Source organism: Mobula hypostoma, chromosome 5, assembly GCF_963921235.1.
Source record: "Mobula hypostoma chromosome 5, sMobHyp1.1, whole genome shotgun sequence".
NCBI classification, from domain to species: Eukaryota; Metazoa; Chordata; class Chondrichthyes; order Myliobatiformes; family Myliobatidae; genus Mobula; species Mobula hypostoma.
Window position 1 is genome coordinate 192,949,845 of NC_086101.1, and position 25,379 is coordinate 192,975,223.

General features: G+C 46.6%; 1 long non-coding RNA gene across 1 annotated transcript; it reads left to right on the forward strand.

Annotated features, from left to right (window-relative positions):
- Positions 1-1,098: 1,098 nt before the first annotated feature.
- Positions 1,099-10,644, forward strand: LOC134346394 (uncharacterized). The gene is made up of 3 exons (XR_010017927.1): positions 1,099-1,230; positions 1,330-1,406; positions 10,091-10,644. It is a non-coding gene; the product is annotated as an uncharacterized LOC134346394 (long non-coding RNA).
- The last annotated feature ends 14,735 nt before the right edge of the window (positions 10,645-25,379 follow it).

Sequence of the window (25,379 nt, forward strand, 5' to 3'; positions counted from 1 at the left end):
AGGATCATGGGACGGGAGGCCTAGGGAGAAAGAAAGGGGGAGGGGAGCCCAGAGGATGGGCATGGAGTTATAGTGAGAGGGACAGAGGAAGAAATAAGAGAGAAAACACTCAGGTTGGAGGAACAACACCTTATATTTTTCCTCTCTCTCTTTTTTCTCCCTCTGTCCCTCTCACTATAACTCCTTGCCCATCCTCTGGGCTCCCCTCCCCCTTTCTTTCTCCCTAGGCCTCCCGTCCCATGATCCTCCCCCTCCTCCAGCCTCATATCCCTTTTGCCAATCACCTGTCCAGCTCTTGGCTCCATCCCTCCCCCTCCTGTCTTCTCCTATCATTTTGGATCTCCCCCTCCCCCTCCAACTTTCAAATCCCTTACTAGCTCTTCCTTCAGTTAGTCCTGATGAAGGGTCTCGGCCCGAAACATCGACTGTACCTCTTCCTACAGATGCTGCCTGGCCTGCTGTGTTCACCAGCATTTTTTATTGTGTTCATGACCTTTTTTTCTTTTTTTTCCTACCCCATTCCCTCACCTTCTCATATCTGGTAATCCCTTTGCCCATCAGGAACCTATCAATCTCTACTTTAAATACTGTCTACTCCTTGGCCTCCAGAGCTGTCTGTGGCAATGAATTCCACTGATTCACTACCCTCTGGCTAAAGAAATTCCTCCTCATTTCTGTTCTAAATGGATGTCCCTCAATCCCGAAGCTGTGCGCTCAGATCGTAGACTCTCCTACAGATGGAAATATCCTCTCCACACCCACTCTACCCAGGCATTTTAGCATCAGCAACACACACAAGTTGCTGAAGAAACTCAGCAGGGCCAGGCTATGGAAAAAAAAGTACAGTCAACATTTCAGGCTGAGACCCTTCAGCAGGACTGGAGGAAAAAAGATGAGTTTAGTTGAAAGGTGAGGGGAGGGGAGGGGCAGGAGTGAAATAAAGAGCTGGGAAGCTGATTGGTCCAGCTCTGTATCTCTTTGACCAATCAACTTCACCCCTTCCCCTCCCGGTTTCACCTATAACCTTGCCTATCTCCCTCCCCTCCCCCCACTTTTTAAATCTTCTCCTCATCTTTTTTTCTTCCAGTCCTGCAGAAGGGTCCTGGTCCAAAACATCGACTGTGCTTTTTTTTTTACCACAGATGCTGTCTGGCCTGATGAGATCATCCAGCATGTTGCAGATGACTTCCAACATCTGCAGATTCTCTCTTGTCTGTGCTTCAGCATCAGGTACACTTCAGTGAAATCCCTTCTCCTCCTCCTAAACTCCAGAGAGTTCAGGCCCAGAGTCGTCAAACATGCCTCATATGTTAACCCTCTCATTCCCAGAATCGTTCTCGTAAACCTCCTCTGGACCCCCTCCAGGTCCACAGGACTTCCATTTAAGGCAGAGGAAGGTTTCGGAGGTAAGTTCATTCCACAGGGAGTGGTAAATGTTGTGTGTTTGGTATTTCAGTAATATTGTAAATATGTTGTTCTTTATTGTTTAAATAATTCATCTTGGTTCTATGTAAAAGTACGTGAATTACATACATCATCACGCTACCACATGATGTGTGTGCACCTCGCTTGAAGTAAACAGGAAATTGGACTCACATATTTGACTCCCATGTCTTCCTTTCAATTAGTTTAATGTTTTGAAGTTACAAAACAACACAGTAATTACTGGAATGCACTACCTGAGGTGGTGGTCGAGACTGACGTAATATTTATTCTATTTTTATCAACACGGCGTTGACCCTTCTGGTCCTTCGAGCCATGTCACCCCAGCAACCCCTGACAAACCCAATCACGGGACGATTTACAATGACCAATTAACCATTCCGGTACGTCTTTGGACTGTAGGAGGACCCGGAGAAAACCCATTAGAGACATTTAAAATGCTCTTATAAAGACATACGGACATAAGAAAAATGGAGAGCTATGCGGGAGGGAAGGGTTAGATTGATCTTGGAGACGTTTGTAGAGATTGGCACATCATTGCGGGCTGAAAGGCCTGTACTGTACTATGCTGAACTGTTCTACGTTTTCTATTTTCCCTATGTTCTGACTCTCATATTTCATCTTCTCCTCCCTTATAGCTTTTGTTAGTTGTTCTCTGTTCATTTTTAAGGGTTTCTCAATCCTCTGGCTTCCCACTAATCTTTGCCATATTGCATGCCATGACTTCCCTTGTTTTCCCCTAAGTGTGATTAATATTCAATGTGATAAAACTCTCTTGAATAACTTCCAGAAACTAATGCTGTTATTGCTCCACCAGCCCCCTGCCATGGTCCCCTCCCAGTCAGCTCCGTCCAACTCGCCCTTCGTGCCTGTTAAATTGGGGTGTCAAATTGTTGTTTTTCTTGTAGTTTAATTTTCTTATGCTTGTTTCTGTTTTTATATGATCACTCATGTATCTGTAACTGTTCAGTGAGGTTTCTGGTGGTTACAGTTGCCTCTACACAGAGCGTTGTCGTGGGAAAGCAGGAAAGCAGCATCCATCATCAGGGACCCCCACCACCCAGGTCACGCTCTCTTCTCACTGCTGCCATCAGGTAGAAGGTACAGGAGCCTCAGGACTCACACCACCAGGTTCAGGAACAGTTACCCCTCAACCATCACGCTCTTGAACCAAAGGGTATAACTTCATTCAACTTCATTTACCTCGTCACAGAAATATTCCCACAACCTCTGGGCTCACTTTCAAGGACTCTTTATCTCATTCTCAGTATTTATTGCTTTGTTCTCTCTCTTTTCTATTTGCACAGTTTGTTGTCTTTTGCGTACAGTTTGTTGTCTTTTGCACACTGTTTGTTTGTCTGTCCTTTTCGTCCTTGTGTGGTCTTTGTCTGTCCTTTTCGTCCTTGTGTGGTCTTTCATTGACTCGATCGTGTTTCTTGTAATTACTGTGAATGTCCACAAGGAAATGAATCTCAGGGTTGTATACGGTGACAAATACAGTACTGTGTAAAACTCTTAGGCACCCTACCTAATTATATGTGCCTAAGACTTTTGCATAGTACTGTGTGCACTTTGAAAGTAAAGTTAGTTTGAACTTTGTAAAGTCTTGTAAACCTCCCCTGGATCCTCTCGCGGACCACAGGACATCTAGTTAAGGTGAGAGGAGGAATGTTTAGGGAAGATGTCAGAGAATGGTAGGCATCTAGAACATATTGCCGGTGTGGCTGATACAATAGAGACATTTAAAATATTCTCAGAAAAGCACATGGACAATAGAAAAATGGAGAGCTATGTAGGAAGGAAGGGTTGGATTGATTTTAGAGAAGGAAAATTATTGGCTTCAATGGCGGGTGTCATTACTTGCACCTGGGCTATCTTGTTGGTGAACTGTTATCAGTGGAGTTTTCTGTTATCAGTAGTCTGGTAAGAGACCACACTACTTTTTAGTCTCTCTTTCCTTTTCCTCTCGCCACACTTCTTCATCCCTTTCCTTCTTTGCTCTTGTAGCATTTATAAAAAGATCGCAAGCAACGTGGTACCATAACGGTTAGAATGAAGCTATTTCCACTCAGGGTGTCAGAGGCCTGAGTTCAAATCCGGTGTCCTCTGTAAAGGGTTTGTACGCCCTCCCCGTGAGCTCGTGGGTTTCTGCCAGAATCTCCAGTTTCCTCCCACATCCCAAAGACGTACCGGTTAGTAGGTTAATTGGTCACTGTAAATTGTCCCATGATGAGACTAGGGTTAAACTAGTGGGTTACTGGGTGGTGCAGCTCAGTGGGCCGGAAGGTGTATCTCTAAATAAAAATGGAGAGCTATGGGCCAGGTGAAGGTCAATGGGACTAGGCAGAATAATAATTCGGCATGGACTAGATGGGACAGCCAGGATGTGTTCTTAAACACATGAGATTCTGCAGATGTTGGAAATCTACAGTTACACACACACATACTCGGCAAGTCAGACAGCATCTGTGGAGAGATATAACGAGTCAATGATTCAGGCTGAGACCCTTCATCAGGCCTTGATAACTTGACCTGTTGAACTCCAGTTCTATGGATGTACGGTAGGGTCTCTTAACCATTTTTATAATATTAATCCGTGGACCCCAGGTCAGGAACCCCTGCTCTGAAGTCTCTCTGACTAGATACATAACAAATTTCATGCCTCATTCTTGACTTCCGAAGAAACTTTGGATCACAAAGGTTATCAGGATCCAACAACCAGAATCAGAGTTTGAATCAGGTTTAATATCATTGATCCATGTCGTGAAATGTGTTGTTTTGCGGCAGCAATACATAATAATAAAGAATCTATCAATTACAATTTTAAAATATATATATATATATATATTGTGTAAGGGGTTTCTTTTTTATATGTCACTGCGTAGTCTAATTAAAATGGCTTCTTTGTTATGTTATAATTGGAAGGGCTTCTTTGTTATGTTAACTGCTGAGAAAGTCCTCCCGCTAGTAGTTTGTTTTGGATTATCTATTGATAAGATGATGAATGAACCAATTGGGATAGTTGTTACGTTTTTGGTGTATCTGTAACATATTGTATGCGCGGAGTTTTGGGGGAGAAGGTGGGAGAAAGAGACAGAGGATGGACCAGGTGCTGTGAGTCCGGTAACAGGGTTGGACTCCGTGTGGGGCGTTCGGCGAGGAGAGGAGACGGAGACGGACTCGTGTGGAGCATCTGGTCGACCACCGTTGTTGGTCCCAGGTGACCAGTCAAGGTGGTCCGAGGGGTCGCAGGGTGAAGAAGAAGGGTCCTGAGTTCCAACTGTTTGTGCATGAAGAGATTGAACTTTGATAAGTGTGGCGCCTTTTATTTTCCTTTTATATTTTATTCTCTATTAATTATATAGTTCCAGTAATATCTATAAACTGTAAATCACTTAATTGTATCTGGTGTATTGTCTGTTATTTGGGTGGGGTGGGGTACATCACACAGCATCCACACAAACTGATTACCCAGTTTGGCGGGGCCGAGGGCTGTTTCCCTAGACGACAGCGAGCTGAGCGACCCTGAGGCTTACTGGAGGGGCTACAATTGGGGGCTTTTGTACGGGATTAGATTCAGTGGTGTGCTGCATGGTTGCCCTGTTTAAATCAGTAATGTGTGTCTCTGTGGGTTATTTGCTGGTTATTGCTGCATGCATGTTGGGTGAGGTCTTTGTTCGAGTTCAGGCTGGCATTGACGAGTTGGGGGTGGAACTCGGGGCTGTCCATGCGGTTGGGAGAGAGAGGAAAGAGTGGTCTGATTTGGAGGTAGTGTCTGCGAATAAATGTTCTAGCTCTGGCAGGCTCCATCTGGCGTTTGGGATAGTGTCCACCCCAAGAGGGGCGGAAGCATGCGAGATGTGGGTGGAGCGGATCTCTCAGTTGTTAGATGAGCGGCAGTGCTCGGTTGAGGGACAGCGACAGGGATTGGTTGAAAGTTTGAGTAGGCGGGCTGGTGATGGTGTTACTGTCAGGTTCACTTACACCGTAGTGACAGCTGTCAGTTATTTGAAAGAGGGGGTAAAGTTTTCAGTGTGTCTTCTCTGGCTAGGAGGGTGGCTAAATTGCCTGCAGTACCAGGGGGATCATTTCAGGGGATCAGCCCCTCCCTCAGTTGTTCAGCTGATCAGAGAGGTGTCGGGAAACTTAGTGGAGGCCCAGTGGGGGAAAGGCTTGGGGTGTCTGGGGAAGCACGTTCCCAGCAATGTACCACTGAACTTCCGCAAGGAAAAGACCCTGTTCCTGAAGGCTTAGAGGGACCACACCCCAGGGTGTCGTTACGGATAGAGGGAAGCGATGCTAAAGCCATCCTCGACCCCGGGGCGCAGGTCATGTTGTCGTACAGTTCGTTTTACAACCAGTGTCTAAAGCATTTACCCTTGACAACTGCAAGGGCACCGGAGACTTTGGGTACTAGTGGCAGTAGTTATCCAGAAGACGATGATTGGTTAATGACCCTGGAGCTCATGGGGGCATTGTCTGGGCACCCAGCGTGTCGAGTTGCTTCTGAGGACGTGTGTAGCAGCCTTGAGCCGGTACCGAATTTAAGCGAGACCCAGCGGTGGTACGGCCTGGGGAAAGGAGCTGAGGGTGAGACCCTCTTAGTAGATACTCTGAACTACCACGAGGGAGGGGAGTTGACCGCTGAAGACACCTCAGTGAGAGAGAGGTCGCGGCAACTGGACCCTGGTGCCGTGGAAGATGAAGGCAGCGTGTGTGTGGATTATGCGATGTGGTTTAATGTGCTGGATCTGAGGAGTGGATGTTGCCAGATCCTGAGGAGTGCGGCTGTCGAGCCGAAGACGGCCGTTATTAGTTCCCTAGGATTCTTCCGATCCGAAAAGATGCCCAAGGGCATATCCGGAGCCCCTGCATCCTTCCCGCGGGGCATGAGGAAGACCATGGGGGAAGTGAAGGTATGTGGAGTTTTGACGTATGTGGATGACTGCCTAGAGCTTGGATTCGCCTGGGGGGACTATGAGGCAAGGCGAGTGGCTGAGCCTGGGCGACAGAAGTGAAGTGTCAAATGTGGAGGAGTTTTTGGCCAGAGGAGTTTGGTGCAATGTGAGAAAAATGACCCAACACACCAGTTGAACTTCCTGGTGTTGGAACAGACGGTGGTGGACCTGGGGATGGAAACCCAGGTCGTCAATCTGAATGAGACACAGGGGAGAGAGGGGATTTGCACCGCTGAACTGAGTGCTCAGAAATGCCGGCCGGAGACTGAGTGCCGCACGTGTGGGTCGACCATTGCAGACTTGGAATTCACGCTCATCAACGTGGAGAAGGAGCAACGGAATTCCAAGCCAACACTGTGGTCATGTACTGATGAATTAATCCAGCCAGAAGAAACAATGACCCACCTTCGAAGGGATCAGCAGAAACTCAAGACGTCGATCCAGAAAAGATTGGAAGATTTACAAATGAGGGAAGATCAAGGAAGTGTTCTGACTCAGGCCAACAGAAAACCGAGAGCCCAGGGAGGGGAGTATGACTACACTCCTGAGGAGGTGAAGAAATGGAGGACAGATCTCAGAAAAAGGAGGCGGAGGCTTGAAAGGAACTTGAAAACAACTTTCAACAGTTCAAATGAAGTGGAAAAACTGGAAGTTGACCTGGAAGACAACATCAGGAAGAAACAACCGGAGGCTGACCACCCTTTAACTGCTGCTTTTCAGGTCAGGGTGGAAGAAGCTGGTGGGGTAACTGCGTCCCAGATTGAGATGGCCAGGAACCCTGAGTCAGAACGGCTGAGGCTGTGGCGAGAGTTGAAGGAGTCCCTGAAGAAGCTGACGTCTCGACTGCAGGAGGTTGAAGGGGTAGCCCCGGCTAAATGTTTCAGTTTGGAGAAACTCAAACAGCAGCTACCGAGCGAGGGAATGAGGAAGAATACGGATTCGAAGGATGATGTGCTTGACATGTGGTACATGCTGCCTTTCACTAACTTCCCCGTCATTGAGGAAGAGACCCTTGGCTCTTCTCCCACTGAGTCAGGTGTAGTGGGGAGGGCTAGCTGTGGGCAGTCTGAGTTATGGCAGGACCAGGAAGGAAAAGAAGTGGGGCCCTGGACACGGGACAGGGGGCTCTGAGTTGTAATGGTGGCCTGAGTGAGAGAGGAGTTGGCAAGTAGGCCCGAGGTATCCCTAGTAGTGTCTGAGCCTTTAGGGTTTAGGTGAGGGGGTACGGAGGTCTCGGAGGATTAGGATGCTCCCAGATACATTGGCCTATGTAGCGCCTATGGATGGGGGGGAAGGTCCACTGTTTGGGGAGCAATGTCACTGTGTGTATCTGGATGGGTTTCTGTGTCTGTAGGACTGGTTGGCGAGTTATTTAGAAGTCATGAGGACATGACTTTATCTAGTGGGAGGAGAGTGTAAGGGGTTTCTTTTTTATATGTTACTGCGTAGTTTAATTAAAATGGCTTCTTTGTTATGTTATAATTGGAAGGGCTTCTTTATTATGTTAACTGCTGAGAAAGTCCTCCCGCTAGCAGTTTGTTTTGGATTACCTATTGATAAGAGGACAAATGAACCAATTGGGTTAGTTGTTATGCTTTTGGCGTGTCTGTAAGATATTGTATGCGCGGGTTTTTGAGGAGAAGGTGGGAGAGAGAGAGAGAGAGAGAGGATGGACCAGGTGCTGTGAGTCCACTAACGGGGTTGGACCCAGAGCGGGGCGTTCGGCGAGGAGAGGAGACGGAGACGGACTCGTGTGGAGCATCTGGTCGACCACTGTTGTTGGTCCCAGGTGGCTGGTCGAGGTGGTCCGAGGGGTCGCAGGGTGAAGAATAAGGGTCCTGAGCTCCAACTGTTTGTGCATGAAGAGATTGAACTTTGATAAGTGTGGCGCCTTTTATTTTCCTTTTATATTTTATTTTCTATTAATTATATAGTTCCAGTAATATCTATAAACTGTAAATCATTTAATCATACCTGGTGTTTTATCTGTTATTTGGGCGGGGTGGGGTACTTCACACAGCATCCACACAAACTAATTACCCAGTTTGGCGGGGCCGAGGGCTGTTTCCCTAGACGACAGCGAGCCGAGCGACCCTGAGGGTGGCCAGGGGGGCTACATTTGCATATATTTTATATATAAAACAGGATTGTGTGTGGACTGCAGTCTGCTGAGAACATCTTTTACTTGCCAGCAACACCCATGCACCATCAATTTACAGGACATGTCACTTGGGTTATATGTATTTTTTCTGTGACTCTAAGTTTACTGCTATTTTATATGTGCTACATGTGCTTTGCGCTGTGTATGACTGTTGGATCTTATGGATATTTAATTGAATGACAGCTAAACTTGAACTTAAACTATAAGTATAAAATTACAAACGTAGACAAGTAATGCCAAAAGAGAGTAAAAAGAAACACTATAGTAGTGTACATGGATTCGTTGTCCATTCAGAAATCTGATGGTGGAGAGGAAGAAGCTGTTCCTGAAACAATAAAAGTGTATCTTCACTTTCCTCCTTTCCTCAACTGTAATGCTGTTGGGTCAGATTTCACCATTTCTCTGAATAGAGATAGGTCTGGACTTCTAGGGAAAATGCTAAATGGGGTTCGGCAAATTACAACATAATTACGCAGGAGCAAAACTGGAAATAAGATTGGGAGCAGCTGTTATTGGGTAAGTCCGCGTCTGGCATGTGGAAGTCATTTAAAAACCAATAGTTCAGAATTCAAAACTAGCATGTTCCAGGAAGCAGGATAGTCAAGGGATAACAATGTCTAGGAACCTTGGATGATGAGAGATGTTGTAAATTTAGTCAAAAACATAAAGAAAGCCTTTCGGAAGCCAAAATCTGACAGTGTTCTTTAGGAGTAGATAGAAGGCAGGACATAACTCAAGCAGGGAATTAGGAAGACTTATGAAGACCGTGAAATGTCGTTGGCAAGTAGGATTACACTCAGCAGCCACCTTATTACCTGTACTCCTGCTCGTTAATGCAAATATCTAATCAGCCTGTCATGTGGCAGCAATCCAATGCATGAAAGCATGCAGACATGGGCAACAGGTTCAGCTGCTGCTTAGACCAAACATCAGAATGGGGAGGAAATGTGATCTAAGTGACTTGGACTGTGGGATCATTGTGTAGTTTGAGTATCTCGGAAATTGCTGATCTCCTGGGATTTTCATCCACAGCAGGACCTAGAGTTTACAGAGAAGGGTGCGAGAAACAGAAAGTATACGGTGAGCAGCGGTTCTATGGGCAATGAGAGAGGTCAGAGGAGAATGACCAGATTAGTTCAAGCTGATAGGAAGACAACAGTAACATAAATAACCATGCATTACAATGGTGCTGTGCAGAAGATCATCTCTGAATCAATGACACGTTGAAGCTTGAAGTGGACGGGCTGCAGCAGCAGAAGACATGAACATACGCTCAGTGGCCACCTTATTAGGTCCAGGAGATACCTTATAAAGTGCTCACTGAGTTCATACTTGCGTACATTGAAAGTAAGAGGGCAGAGGGGGACGACACAAGGATAAAGGGGGGAATTTATTGCTGAAGCCAGAGGGAGTGGGTGAAGTACTAGCACAGAATGAGTTTATAAAGACCAGTACAGTATCATGGGCTGAAGGGCTTGTGCTGTGATGTATTGTTCGATGTTCTATGTGCTTTCTTCTCTTTTTGAAGATGAAGATAATGACATTATCTTCAAAGAAAACATCAAAATCAGCCTGAAGAAATCCGACATTACATCTAAAAACTGGGAAGACAGTGCACTCGATAGCTACACCTGGAGGAAATCTGTTCAAGAGGGAACTGCGCTACATGAGGTCAACCACAGAGCAGCTGCGAGACAAAAAACTGAACAACCAAAAGATCCATCCGCTAGCCACAGTCATCACTTCCACATGGGCCCCAAATCAGCCTCTTCAGCCACCCGAGGGTCAACCAACAAAAAAACCGCTTAAGAAGAGCATTGTGTTCGACTCGAGGGGTCAAACACTACACTATGTTCACTGTACGTTCTATGTTCTTACCCTCGTACCTTCTACTCCCTTATAGCTTTTATTAGTTATCCTCTGTTGCTTTTTAGGGGCTTCTCAATCCTCTAACTAGATCAGGATCCGGTTTAATATCACCAGCATATGTTGTGAAATTTGTTGTCTTTGTGGCAGCAGTACAATGCAAAACATAATCAAAACTGTAAATTATGGTAAGAAGTTGTATGAAAAGCTAAATTAAATAAGTTGTGCAAAAAAGAGGAAAAAAAAGTGAGGTAGTGTTCATGGGTCCACTGTCGATTCAGAAATCTGATGGCGGAGAAGAAGAGTGTGTGCCTTCAGGCTCCTGTACCTCCTTCCTGATGGTAGAAATGAGAAGAGGGCATGTCCTGGGTGGTGGGGGTCCTTAACGATGGACGCTGCCTTTTTGAGGCAACGCTCCTTGAAGACTTCCCAGTTCTTTACTTCTGGTTTCACCTATCAACTTGTGTTCCTCTGTCCCCTCCCCCCACCTTTTAAATCTGCTCCTCAGCTATTTTTCTGAAGGGTCTCGGCCCAAAATGTCAATGTAGTTTTTCCCATAGATGCTGCCTGGCCTGCTGAGCTCCTCCAGCATTTTGTGTGTGCTGCTGTCATCGCCTTCTTCTGGGCAGTGTCTTTACAAGATGGGTGACCCCAGCCATCACCAGTACTCTTCAGAGATTGTCTGCCCGGCGTCAGTGGTCGCATAACCAGGACTTCGCTCCGTGAAGGTGTCCTGGATACGGTGGGGCTAATGCCCATGACGGAGCTGGCTGAGCTGACAGCTTATTTCAATCTTGTGTATTGCCCCCTCCCCAGACCAGACAGCGGTGCAGCCAGTCAGAACGCTCTCCACAGTACATCTGGAGAAATTTGTGAGTGTCTTTGGTGACAGACCAAATCTCCTCAAACTCCTAATGAAATATGGCTGATGTCTTACCTCCTTAATAACTGCATCAATATGTAGGGCTCAGGCTATCCTTTGCCATATTATATGCCATCTCTTCTGCTTTTACTGGCCCTGATATCCCTTGTCAGCCACAGCTGCCTTGCTTTCCCGTAGTGTGAGTCTTAATCACTGTGATGAAATTCTTTTACTTCTTTCGAGATACTGCAGGGAACAGGCCCTTCCACCCATCAAGCCACGCTGCCCGATTTAACCCTAACCCTTCCACCCATCGAGCCATGCTGCCCGATTTAACCCTAACCCTTCCACCCATCGAGCCATGCTGCCCGATTTTAGAGAGAGTTTTATTTAGGTTTTCTTTAGCGCTGGAAATGGTTACATCCTGACACGCGGGACAAAAGCAAGGTTGCATTGTGTATTCCACAGTCCAGCTAATGCCGGCCGGTTTAGCGAGCAGAGCGGCGGACACCCCTGCTGAAATCCAGAGGAAAACACACACAGGGGGATCACAAAGCCAAGGAAAGAGGACCGGGTCGAGACAACAGAGACTTATGGAGAAGAGGAGTTCGGTGGGTAATACCGTTCGGGCTGACCGGGAGTGCACTGAGAGCGGTAAGCGTAAAGGAGTTGGGTGCTTATTGTTCTGGTTAACAACAGATGGTGCAATTCGGGTCATATTACGATCGAGGAATGTGTTTGCAGACTGGATATTGAACTTCTTACTGTTGGACTTCGGCCACATTCCACCGAGATACAACACTGGGCGGCACGGGAGGTCGTTCCTGCCTGTGGCCATCGAACTTGCAGCTCCTCCCGTGGAGGGTCAGACACCCTGAGCCAATAGACTGGTCCTGGACTTATTTTCCATCTGGCGTAGTTTGCTTTTTGTTGTTTGATCATTGGGGTTTTTTTGTATTGCTATATTTACGCTCTATTCTTGGTTGGTGCGGTTGTAACGAAACCAAATTTCCTTCGGGATTAATAAAGTATATCCATCTATCTATCTATCTATTTAACCCTAGCCCTTCCAGCCATCAAGCCACGCTGCCCGATTTAACCCACTGATTTAACCCTAGCCCTTCTGACCATCAAGATCATTCTGGAGGAATATTGTATCATTTTTTAATGCATGCATTTCTAGATGACAATAAACGAGGACTGAGTGTCCTCAGAATCTAATCTAAATAAATCCAAATCAGGTTCATTATCACTGACATAATCCTACCACCAAATATATCGTTACCTCCTCCCAATCTCTGCTTTCCACAGGAATTTCTCCCTCTGTAATTCCCTTATCCATTTGTCCCTCCCCACTAATCCCCCTCCCGCCACTTATTCCTGCAAATAGCCAAAGCGCCACACCTGCCCATTCACCTCTGCCCTCACCACCATTCAGGGTCACAAATAATCCTCCAGGTGAGGCAACACCTCACCTGCGAATCTGCTGGGGTCGTCTATTGTGTCCGATGCTCCCAATGCGGCCTTCTCTACATTGGTGAGACCCGTCGTAAACTGGGGGACTGCTTTGTCGGGCACCTCTGCTCCACCCACCAAAGGCAGAACTTCCCGGTGGCCAAACGTTTTAATTCCAATTCCCATTCCCGAGATGAGGCCACCCTCAGGGTGGAGGAGCAACACCTTATATCCCGTCTGAGTAGCCTCCAACATGATGGCATGAACATCAATTACTACTTCTGGTAAAAATATTTTTCCCTCCCCCCTCCCCTCCTCCTCTATTCCCCACTCTGGCCTCTCACCTTTCTATCATATCTCCTTGGGCCCCTTCCTCCTTCCCTTTATCCCATGGTCCACTCTTGTCTCCTTTCGGATTCCTTTCTCCCAGGCCTTGACCTTTCCCACCCACCTGGCTTCACCTATCACCTTCCAGCTAGCCTCCTCCCCCTCTCCCCACCTCTTTATTCCAGCACCTTCCCCCTTCCTTCTCAGTCTTGATGAAGGATCCCGTCCTGAAACGTTGACTATTTGTTCAGTTCAATAGACGCTGCCTGACCTGTTGAGTTCCTAGATAGATAGATAGATAGATAGATATACTTTATTGATCCTGAGGGAAATTGGGTTTCGTTACAGCTGCACCAACCAAGAATAGAGCGTAAATATAGCAATACAAAAAACCACAAACAATCAAACAACAAAATGCAAACTATGCCAGATGGAAATAAGTCCAGAACCAGTCTATTGGCTCAGGGTGTCTGACCCTCCACGGGAGGAGCTGCAAAGTTCGATGGCCACAGGCAGGAAAGACCTCCCGTGCCGCCCAGTGTTGTATCTCGGTGGAATATGGCCGGGGTCCAACAGCAAAAAGTTCAATATCCAGTCTACAAACACGTCCCTCGATCGTAATATGACCCGGATTGCACCATCTGTTGTTAACCAGAACAGTAAGCACCCAACTCCTTTACGCTTACTGTTCTCAGTGCACTTCCGGTCAGCCCGAACGGGCTGGAAGCCATCCATGGAAAAGATTTGATCGGGTATGTCCTCGTGCAGCCCCGTTCCAGTAAAACACATAACACTGCACTCCCGAAATGTTCTCTGACGCCTGGCTAGCACTGTGAACTCGTCCATTTTATCCTCTAGCATTGTGTGTGTGTGTGTGTGTGTGTGTGTGTGTGTGTGTGTGTGTATTGCTCTGGATTTGCAGGGACTGCAGAATCTCTTGTGTTTTGCAGCAGCAGTACAGTGCAAAGACATGAACATCTATCAAAGTCAAGGTTAAATAAGTAGTCCATAAAGAAGGAATAATGAGAAAGTGGTCTTGAGCCATTGAGAAATCTGATGGTGGAGGGGAAGAAGCTGTTCCTGAATTATTGAGCGGGTGTCCTCAAAGGCCCCTCCTCCCCAATGGTAGTATTAAAACCGTTGGCACAGGAGAAGAATTATAACACTCAGCTCACCGAGCCTGCTCTGCCATTCCATCATGACGGATTTATGAAAACGTCAGTGAGAAGAGGACACGTCCTGGACGGTGAGGGTCTTTACTGATGGTTGCCGGCTTCTTGAGGCCTGGCCTCAGTGCTGGAGAGGATTGTGCTCGTGATGAAGCTGCTTCTGGTCTTATGAAGAGTCTCAGACCACAGAGGCTGCCTGGCCTGCTGAGTGTTCTTCTATTTGTTTCAGATTTCCAGTTTCTGCTATTCTTTTTCTGACATGCAGTAAATGTCATCTTCTTCCCATCAAAGTTCAAAGTAATCTTGATATCAAAGTGGTTCAAAAGTCCGATGGTTGAGGGGTAGTAACTGTTCCTGAACCTGGAGGCTCCTGTACCTCCTTCCTGATGGCAGCAGTGAGGAGAGAGCGTGTCCTGGGTGGTGGGGGCCCCAATGACTGACGCTGCTTTCCTGCTACAGTGTTTCATGTAGATGTGCTCAATGGTGGGGAGGACATTACCCGTGATGGACTGGGCCGTATCCGTTGCTTTTTGTTAGGATGGATCCCTGCAACTCCCTTCAGGTTCCACTACTCTGCTACACTCCCAGGGAAATCTACAACGGCCAATTATTATTCAATAAGGAGACAGCGAAATAGCCAAGAGGATCATAGAAACATGGAAACATAGAAAACCTACAGCACAATACAGGCCCTTCGGCCCACAAAGCTGTGCCGAACATGTCCCTACCTTAGAACTACCTAGGCTTACCCATAGTCCTCTATTTTTCTGAGCTCCATGTACCTGTCCAGGAGTCTGTTAAAGGACCCTATCATATCCGCCTCCACCACCGTCACCAGCAGCCCATTCCACACACTCACCACTCTCTGCGTAGAAAACTTGCCCCGACATCTCCTCTGTACGTACTTCCAAGCACCTTAAAACTGTGCCCTCTCGTGCTAGCCATCGCTGGGGTCTCCCTTCCTCCCCCCACCCTCCCCACTTGTGACGTTTACCGGGAGTGTTGTAGACGAAGGGCCCAAAGCATTGTGAGGATCCCGAGCACCCACAATCCCACCATCTCTCTGACCCATTACCGTCAGGAAGGAGGTACGGGAGCATCAGGACCAGGACTGACGGACTGGGTAACAGTTTCTTCCCCTCAGGCTGGGAGACCCTGCCTCCACCGAGGTCTCGCCACTACTACTACGGGGAGCTGTTTGCTGTGCACTACATGAATTTTGAATTACATTGTATTAACTTGCGGGAATATTTTGTTTTATGAGCTGTGTGTGATGTATGTTGTGTGGGTGCACCGTGGCCCAAAGGAACGTTGTTTCATTTTGTTGTGCAGTCAGATAGCAATGAACTTGAACTATTAACCCACCTGCCCTACTCATCATTGGATTGCGGGAGAAAACCAGAGCACCTAGAGGAAATCCATGTAGTCACAGGCAGAATGTACAAAACACATACACATACACACACACACACACACACACACACACACACACACAACCGGGATCTCTGAGGATATCAGGCAGCTGCTTGACCCACTGTGCCATGGCTGCAGAATGAATCCAGCAACCAAATCAGGAATGGGTGCCCAGCCAGCGTGATGGATTCCTGGTGATGAGTTACACACAGGGAGAAAAAAGACAAAATTGGCTTTCAACATCAAGTACTCGATGTGCTTTTTGGAAAAGCTTTTGTTCTGTAAATGATATTAGGTTTCTGTTCCTGTTGGCAGCATCTAGAGGGTTTAGTGTGGGAAATTGAAAATATTGGCTCAGGCCCAAACTTCAACGATAGTCACTGGGATCAACGCTCCATGTTCTGTCAATGCTCAGAGGGTGAGTTTAGACCCCCTGGTGGGGTGGGCACGTAGGACTCAGGCCTCACACCTCCTGAGCCTTCTACCCTCCAGGGCTGCAGGGTCCTCTGATACCCCTTAAGATGGCTTGTAGGATTTTCAACACATTGTATCCCGCAAGCTGTGTTGGAAATTCCCTGCCATAAAACATGACATGTGAGGGCAGATACATAAAGCAACCGTGCCATTCTCAGCTGTTTACACTGTTTACCACATTCACATTCAGTTACTTGTTCATCGACTTGGGAACAAACAGCGAAATACCTCGCTTGCGGCCACATGTTCCAGCGCCAACACGTTCAGCTGCTCAAGCAATAACAACAGCAAATCAACGCAATGTTCCATCTAGCTGCTTAATTCTTACATTAGGCTGCTTAATTGATACTTCCTTTGCAGTTTAACGGTAATTATCTGCTTGTGTTTTAAGGTAATTCTTATATGTATAACAGTTTAGACCACAAAACTGAGGAGCAGAATTAGGCCATTCATCCCATCTAGTCTGCTCCGCCGTTCCACCAGGGCTGATTTATTATCCCTCTCAACCCCATTCTCCTGCCTTCACCCTGTAACCTTTGATTATTCAGGAGCCTATCAACCTTCACTTTAAATACACCCAATGGCTTCATCTGTACAGCTGTCCATGGCAATGAATTCCACGGATTCTGTCATGGTCCAGTCCGTGAAGTCCGCATTCCGGGTCACAGTCCGGTCCGTGGATTCAGGACTCCAGGTCTTCCAGCTGTCCCTCGTTTGGTTGAGTTAATCATAGGCACCTGATTCCCATCTTGGGGCTTGGAGTATAAGTAGCCTTGGGGTTGAGTGTGGGCTGCTGGTTTGTCTTGTCAGTTCCCATGGGAGCAACCTGCTGGTGGAAGGCTACAGCGACCACTTGTCATCTTTAGACCGCGTTGGGGAACCACTGCTTCATGGAGCCTTGCTGTCAGTAGTTGGAGCTGTCTTTATGGTATGGATTTGGCTGTTTCTGTACCCAGCTGAGGTTGCTGGCTCAACTGAGACTTAGAGCTACCCTGGAGCAGAGATGGAACTGTCTCTTGTCCTTGCCTCTGTGGGGTAAGTCAGGCTGTTCTGCTGTTCCCCTGTGGGTGTTCCTGTCTTGTCTTGTCCTTGCCTCTATGGGGTAAGTCAGGCTGTTCTGCTGTTCCCCTGTGGGTGTTCCTGTCTTGTCTTGTCCTTGCCTCTATGGGGTAAGTCAGGCTGTTCTGCTGTTGCCCTGTGGGGGGGATCTGTCCCACCTTGGTGTGGAGATAAAGTTGAGTCCTGGCTTGTATGTGGATGAGTTCTGGCTCTGAGTCTGTGTACTGTCCTGTCTCATGTTTGTGTTGTGTTAAAGATGAGTCCTGGCTTGTTGAAGGATAAGGCCCGGCTCTATGTTGATGTTCAGTTCCCAGTCTGTCTCTCAGCTCCAGCCTCTGAGTTATCAGCCTCCGCATTTCAAGACAAGGATCCTGCAGCCAAACTCCAAGACGTGAGCCTGGAGGATACCGCAGCCAAGCTCAAGACTCAAGACCCCAGCCTGAAGCCTCAAGAGCAAAGACCCCAGCCTGTCTCCAAGCTCAGGCCTCTAGACCCCAGCCACGTCCTGTCCGGTAGCCATGTCATGTCCTTGCCTGGTTCTGGGGTCTGAGCCCGAGGCAAGACCCAGGGTCTGGGACCTTGTCCAGTCTTGGGCTCGGAGTCCAAGCCTTGTCTCCTAGTCCATGGTTCCTAGTCCTGGTCCTGCTTTCCCTTGCCCAACTCTGCGTTCTTGTCCCTGCTCCTTGTCTGTATCCTGTCACGTCCCTACTCTAGTCAAGTCCTGTTCCTTGTATTTCAGTGTCTGTGTCTTACATTTGGGTCCGTTCCCAGCACCCCCTTGTGACAGATTTACCACCTTGTGGATACAGAAATTCATCCTCATCCCTTTTTTAAATAGGCAGCCCTCAATTCTGAGGCTGTGCCCTCTGGTCCTTGACTCCCCCACTATGGGAAACATCCTGTCCACATCCACTCTATTCAGACTTTTCAATATTCAGTATGTTTCAATGAGATCCCACCCCCCCCCGCCCCATTCTTTTGAACTCCACTGAGTACAGGCCCAGAACCTTCAAACATTTCTCATGGTAGTCCTTTCATTCATCAGATCAGTCTCGTGAACCTCCCCCATTTCCTCTCCAATGCCAGCACATTGTTTCTTAGATAAGGAGTCCAAACCTGCTGAAATCCATATACACTACATCTACGGCTCTACCTTCATCAATGTGTTTAGTCACATCCTCAAAAAATTCAATCAGGCTCATAAGGCACGACCTGCCTTTGACAAAACCATGCTGACTATTCCTAATCATATTATGCCTCTCCAAATGTTCATAAATCTTGCTTCTCAGGATCTTCTCCATCAAATTACAAACCACTGAAGTAAGACTCACTGGTCTATAATTTCCTGGGCTATCCTTACTCCCTTTCTTGAATAAGGGAACAATATCTGCCACCCTTCAGTCACCTGCATGAAATTGGGCAGCACGAGCTCACTGGGCCTGTGACAAGCTGCATTTCTAAACAAGAATGCTCTCTTGCTGCTGCCATTGGGAAGGAGGTACAGGAGCCTCGGGGCCCACAGCACCTCAACAATCAGGCTCTTGAGCCAGAGGGGATAACTTCACTTGCCCCATCATTGAACTGTTCCCACAAACTACAGATTCACTTTCAAGGACTCTTCATCTCATGTTTTCAATACTTATTGCTTATTTATTGACTAGTACTATTATTTATTTTTTCTTTTTGTATTTGCAGTTTGTCTTGGGGTCTGAGTCCATAGGACACTCAAAGCTGCTGCGCAGGTTGACTCTGTGGTTAAGGAGGCATACGATGCATTGGCCTTCATCAATCGTGGGATTGAGTTTAGGAGTTGAGAGGTAATATTGCAGCTGTATCGGACCCTGGTCAAACCCCACTTGGAGTACTGTGCTCAGTTCTGGTTGCCTCACTACAGGAAGGACATGGAAACTATAGAAAGGGTGCAGAGGAGATTTACAAGGATGTGGCCTGGATTGGTGAGCATGTCTTATGACAATAGGTTTAGTGAACTCAGTCTTTTCTCTTGGAGCGATGGAAGATGAGAGGTGACCTGATAGAGGTGTATAAGGTGATGAGAGGCATTGATCGTGTGGATAGTCAGAGGCTTTTTCCCAGGGCTGAAATGGCTAGCATGAGAGGGCACAGTTTTAAGGTGCTTGGAAGTAGGTACAGAGGTACAGAGGAGATGTCGGGTAAGTTATTTTACGCAGAGAGTGGTGGGTGCGTGGAATGGGCTGCCAGCGGCGGTGGTGGAGGCAGAAACAATAGGGTCTTTAAGAGACTCCTGGATGGCTACATGGAGCTTAGAAAAATGGAGGGCTATGGGTAAAGCCTAGGTAGTTCTACGGTAGGGACATGTTTTACACAGCCTTGTGGGCCGAAGGGCCTGTATTGTGCTGTAGGTTTTCTATGTTTCTATGTAACCATATGTCTTTAGTCTGTAGGAGGAAACACAGTCACAGGGAGAACGTACAAACTCAAAGATGGCAGCAGCAATTGAATCCGGATAACTAGAGGGTTCATAGTGTTCTGCTAACTGCCACACTACTGTAGCTGAGTCTACAGTCCTCTGCAGCTTTTTGCAATCCTGTATATTAGTCCGTCCACGCTAAACGATGCAATGGCTCGGAATGTTCTCCATGGTACATCTGTAGGAATTTACACGTCTTTGGTGACTTACCAAGTCTCTTCAAAGTCAACAGGCTGGGCAGCATCTAGGGAAAAGATGAAACAGTTGACTTTTCAGGCTGGGACCTTTCTTCAGGAGGGTCTTCATGGAGGCTGCCTGGCCTGCTCAATTCCTTCAGGTGCGTGTGTCTGTGTGTGTGTCTTTGGATTTCCAGCATCGGCAGATTTTCTCGTTTCAGACCCTTCCTCACTATTTTGCTTTTTTTTGTACTACTTGTTTATATTTTAATATATCTTATTGTACCTTGGTATTTTTATGTATTGCTCTGTACTGCTGCCGCAAAACAGCAAATTTCACCACCTGTGTCAGTGATAAGGAAGCCGATTCTCCCCAGCACCCCCCCCCCCCATTTGTCCGAAAACAACCTCGTAGCCGCAATGTTCCAGACCTGGTGACAGCCCTGTAAATCCCCCCTGCAGCCTGTCCAGACTAACCACCTCATTCCTGTAATGTTTGACCAGATCTGTTGACAGGACTGAAACGGCGGTCTGCTCAGTATTGTAAACAGCTCCAGTGTAAACTCCCTGTGCCTGCTTGCTAATTAATAAATACATTGCATGAAACACATTAATATAATCATGTTTTATTTAGTTAAAGATACTAAATGGTAACAGGCCCTTCTGGCCCAATTACATGCATTGACCACCCAATTACACCCATTAATCACCCAATTACACCCATTAATCTACCAACCCAAATGACTTTGGACTGTGGGAGGAAACCTATGCAGTCACGAGGAGAACATACAAACACCTCACAGACTGCAGCGAGAATTGAAACCTGGTGTCTGCCACTTTACTACTGTTATGGTAACCACTACACCACCATGACGCTCTTATTGACCTACTCTGTCATCATAAAGAACCTGTGGTGTTACACTCAGCAGTCTCCCTATTGCCCTATCCCTCTCAGTACCTTGGGTCCCGATACCTGGATCCCTGAGGTTTTCTGCACAGATAGATAGGGTGGTAAGGAAGGTATATGGCATGATTGTCTTGATTATTTGAGGCACTGAGTTCAAGATCTGGAAAGTTATCTAGGAAATCTATCTAGGCCACACTTCGAGCATTCTGTTCAATTCTGGGTCATTATAGGAAGGACGTTGAGGCTTTGGAGAGGGTGCAGAGGAGGTTCATGAGGATGCTGCCTGGATTAGAGAGCGTATCTTATGAGGAGAGGTTAGGGAGGGTTCTTCAACCAACCAACACAACCCTACTTGTGTCAGTTCAGTAACACTATGACCACCTTGCACTATGATGGGTTTTGTTTTTTGTTTTATCTTGTAAAAATTGTGTGACTGATGTTTAGTTGATGGTTTTTCTAATGACTGCTGTGTGCCTGTAATGCTCCATTGTCCCCGTACACACATGGACTTGTGCAGACTGGAACTGGACTGGAATCGGTTTATTATTGTCATGTGTACCAAGCTGCAGTGAAAAGCCTGTCTTGCAAACAGATCAGATCATTGCACAGTGCACTGAGGTAGAACAAGGTAAAACAACAACAATGCAGAATGAAGAATGCCGATGACAATAAACAGACACAAAGTTCTGGAGGAACTCAGCAGTTCAGGTAGCATCTATGGAGAGGAATGAACAGTCGATGTTTCAGGCTGAAGCCCTTCATCCATAACCCCCCCATGTGATGATAAACTTGACTTTGACTTTGACATTGACCTGCTCAACCTCTCTCCATAAATCAGTCCCTCATCCTGGCAATATCCTCATAAACCTCTGGCCTCTCTCCGGTTTAACAACATCCCGACCAAAAGTGGCCTGGGTGACTCAGACTTGCCCTTTCCTTTCACAGATTCATGCTGAAGAATCCTTGCTTTTCTGAATAAATGTTTACAGTGGAACTGGAGCCAATAATGTCGCCACCACTGAAGTTAGTGAAACCGCCTGGTGGTTTCTCTTTCCTCTGTCCCTCTGCCACCACTCGTGCCACGAGGGAAGTGTGAGAAACAATGGCAGGAGTTTCTGCAGTTTCCTTCCTAATTTGTTTTTTCAGACGTAGGAGCTGAATTAGGCCACTCAGCCCATCAAGTCTGCGCTGCTATTCCATCGTGGCTGATTTATTTTCCCCCTCAACCCCATTTTCCTGCCTTCTCCCCTTAACCTTTGACACCCTAACTAATCAAGAACGTATCAACCTCCACGTTACATATACCCAATGACTTTGTCTTCATAGCTGACTGAGACAATGATTTCACAGCTTCACTGCCAAAGAAATTCCTTCTCCTTCCAGCTCTAACGGGATGTCCCTCCATTCTGAGGCTGTCTCTTCTGGTCCTAGACTCCCCCACTGTAGGATACATCCTCTCCACATCCACTTCCAATATTCGATAGATTTCAATGAGATCCCCCTCATTCTATTAAACTCCAGCAGGTACAGGTCCAGAGCCATAAAATGTTCCTTGTATGTTAACCCTTTCATTCCCAGGATATTTCTTCTGAATCTCCTCTGAACCCTCTGCAATGCCAGCACACAATAGGGTGCCAAATTAGTGTACCAGTTATCGTGACGCTATTACAGCTTGGGGTGTCAGAGTTCAGAGTTCAATTCTGCTGTCTTCTGTAAGAAAGTTTGTGTGTTCATCGTGTGAGCACGCGCACTTCCTCCAGGTGCTCTGGTTTCTTCCCACCGTACAAAGACGCTGGTTAATCGGTAAATCGGTCATTGTAACTAGGCTCGAATTAAACCGGCGGGTTGCTGGGTGGCACGGCTCATTGACCCAGAAAGGTCTGTTCCATGCTGGATTTCTAAATAAATAAAATTCCTGTCTTAACTAAAGGGGCCCAGAACTCCCAAGTGACCAATGCCTTATAAAACCTCAGCATCACAACCTTGCTTTTCATATTAATGAATGTTAATCTCACACTCTACCTCGTCATGGGCCCCTGTCCCTTGTTTGCCTGCACTGCACTTTGTCCATAACTGCAAGACTGTATTCTACATACTGTTGTCTTTTCACGCTCCCAAGTAACCTGAAGCTGCTGACCATCTCTACAGCAGGGATCCTGTTCAGCACCTGACTGGTTTATTACCCCTCTATATCCCATTCTCCTGACTAATCAAGAATTCACCAACCTCCGCTTTAAGTCTGCCCAGTGACTTGATCTCCACAGCTGTCTGTGGCAACGAATTCCACAGATTCACCATACTTTGGTAAGGAAATTCCTTCTCCTCTCTGTTCTAAAGTGACGTCCCTCTATTCCAGGGGTGGAATGCGGTTCGGATGCGATTTTATTTTTCACGCACGAGTTCTATATTAACATATTTTTACAAGAATTGAATGGGGGTACAAGAGTTGTATGGCGCATCTGAACTTGTGCGTTTTTAAAAAGAAAAAATTTGACGCATGGAATGTTAAAGGTTGGCCACCCCTGCTCTATTCTGTGGCTATGCCATGTGGTACCTAGACTCACCCTAATAATAGGAAACATCCTCTTCTCGTCCACTCTAAGCCTTTTAATATTCAATAGATTTCAGTGAGATCCCCTCCCCTCATTCTTCTAAACTCCAGTGAGTACGGACCCAGAGCCATCAAACACTCCTCATCCATTAACCCTTTCATTCCTGGGATCATAAGAAACAGAATAAGAATCGGTTTAATATCACCGGCGTATGTCGTGAAATTTGTTCTGAAATTTTCATGAAACTCCTCAGGACCCCCGTCAATGCCAGAACATCTTTTCCCAGATATGGGCCCAAAACTGCTCACAATCCTGCAATGCTTCCTGTATTCCAGCAAAATTTTCAGAAATTTCACCCTCGCTCCCATGTGGAAGACATTTGCGTACATTCCACATCAGGGGCATCAGTATTCCCTGTCTGTCTGGCTTTATTAACCCCATCCTATTCATGTATCACCAAAGCTGGAGGATTAGTGACTCAATTCACGTTGATCAATAAATCCAAAAGAAAAAGGAAAACTTTGTTTCCCAGAGTAACACCTACAAAATGGTGGAGAAATAGAATCTGGTTTATCACTGGTATGTGGTGAAATTTGTTGTTTTGCAGCAGTAATACATTGCAATACATAAAAAGTATAAATCAGGACTCTCCAGAGAGTGGTGAAGACAGCCCAGCGCATCTGTAGTTGTGAATTTCGCATTATTCTGGACATCTAGACCATAAGACAAAGGAACAGAAGTCAGCCATTTGGCCCATCGAGTCTGCTGCGCCATTTTATCATGAGCTGATCCATTCTCCCATTTAGTCCCACTCCCCCACCTTCTCACCATAACTTTTGATGCTCTGGCTACTCAGATACCTATCAATCTCTGCCTTAAATACACCCAATGACTTGGCCTCCACTGCTGCCCGTGGCAACAAATTCCATAGATTCACCACCCTCTGACTAAAAAAATTTCTTTGCATTTCTGTTCTGAATGGGTGCCCTTCAATCCTTAAGTCATGCCCTCTCGTACTAGACTCCCCCATCATAGGAAACAACTTTGCTACATCCACTCTGTCCATGCCTTTCAACATTCGAAATGTTTCTATGAGGTCTCCCCTCATTCTTCTAAACTCCAAGGAATACAGTCCAAGAGCGGACAAACGTTCCTCATATGTTTACCCTCTCATTCCTGGAATCATTCCAGTGAATCTTCTCTGTACCCTCTCCAACGTCAGCACATCCTTTCTTAAATAAGGAGACCAAAACTGCCCACAGTACTCCAAGTAGGTCTCACCAGCGCCTTATAGAGCCCCAACATCACATCCCTGCTCCTACACTCTAATCCTCTAGAAATGAATGCCAACATTGCATTCGCCTTCTTCACCACCGACTCAACCTGGAGGTTAACCTTAAGGGTATCCTGTACGAGGACTCCCAAGTCCCGTTGCATCTCAGAACTTTGAATTCTTTCCCCATTTAAATAATAGTCTGCCCGTTTATTTCTTCTGCCAAATGCATAATCATACACTTTCCAACATTGTATTTCATTTGCCACTTCTTTGCCCATTCTTCCAATCTATCCAAGTCTCTCCGCAAACTCTCCATTTCCTCAGCACTACTGGCCCCTCCAACTATCTTCATATCATCAGCAAACTTAGCCACAAAGCCATCTATTCCATAATCCAAATCGTTGATGTACAATGTAAAAAGAAGCGGCCCTTACACGGACCCCTTTGGACACCACTGGTAACCGGCAGCCAACCAGAATAGGATCCCTTTATTCCCACACTCTGTTTCCTGCCAATCAGCCAACGCTCTATCCACGTATGTAAATTTCCCATAATTCCATGGGCTCTTATCTTGTTAAGCAGCCTCATGTGTGGCACCTTGTCAAAGGCCTTCTGAAAATCCAAATATACAACATCCACTGCATCTCCCTTGTCTAGCCTACCTGTAATTTCCTCAAAAAATTGTAATAGATTTGTCAGGCAGGATTTTCCTTTAAGGAATCCATGCTGAGTTCTGCCTATCTTGTCATATTCCTCCAGGTACTCTGTAACCTCATCCTTGACAATCGACTCCAACAACTTCCCAACCACCGATCTCAAGCTAACAGGTCTA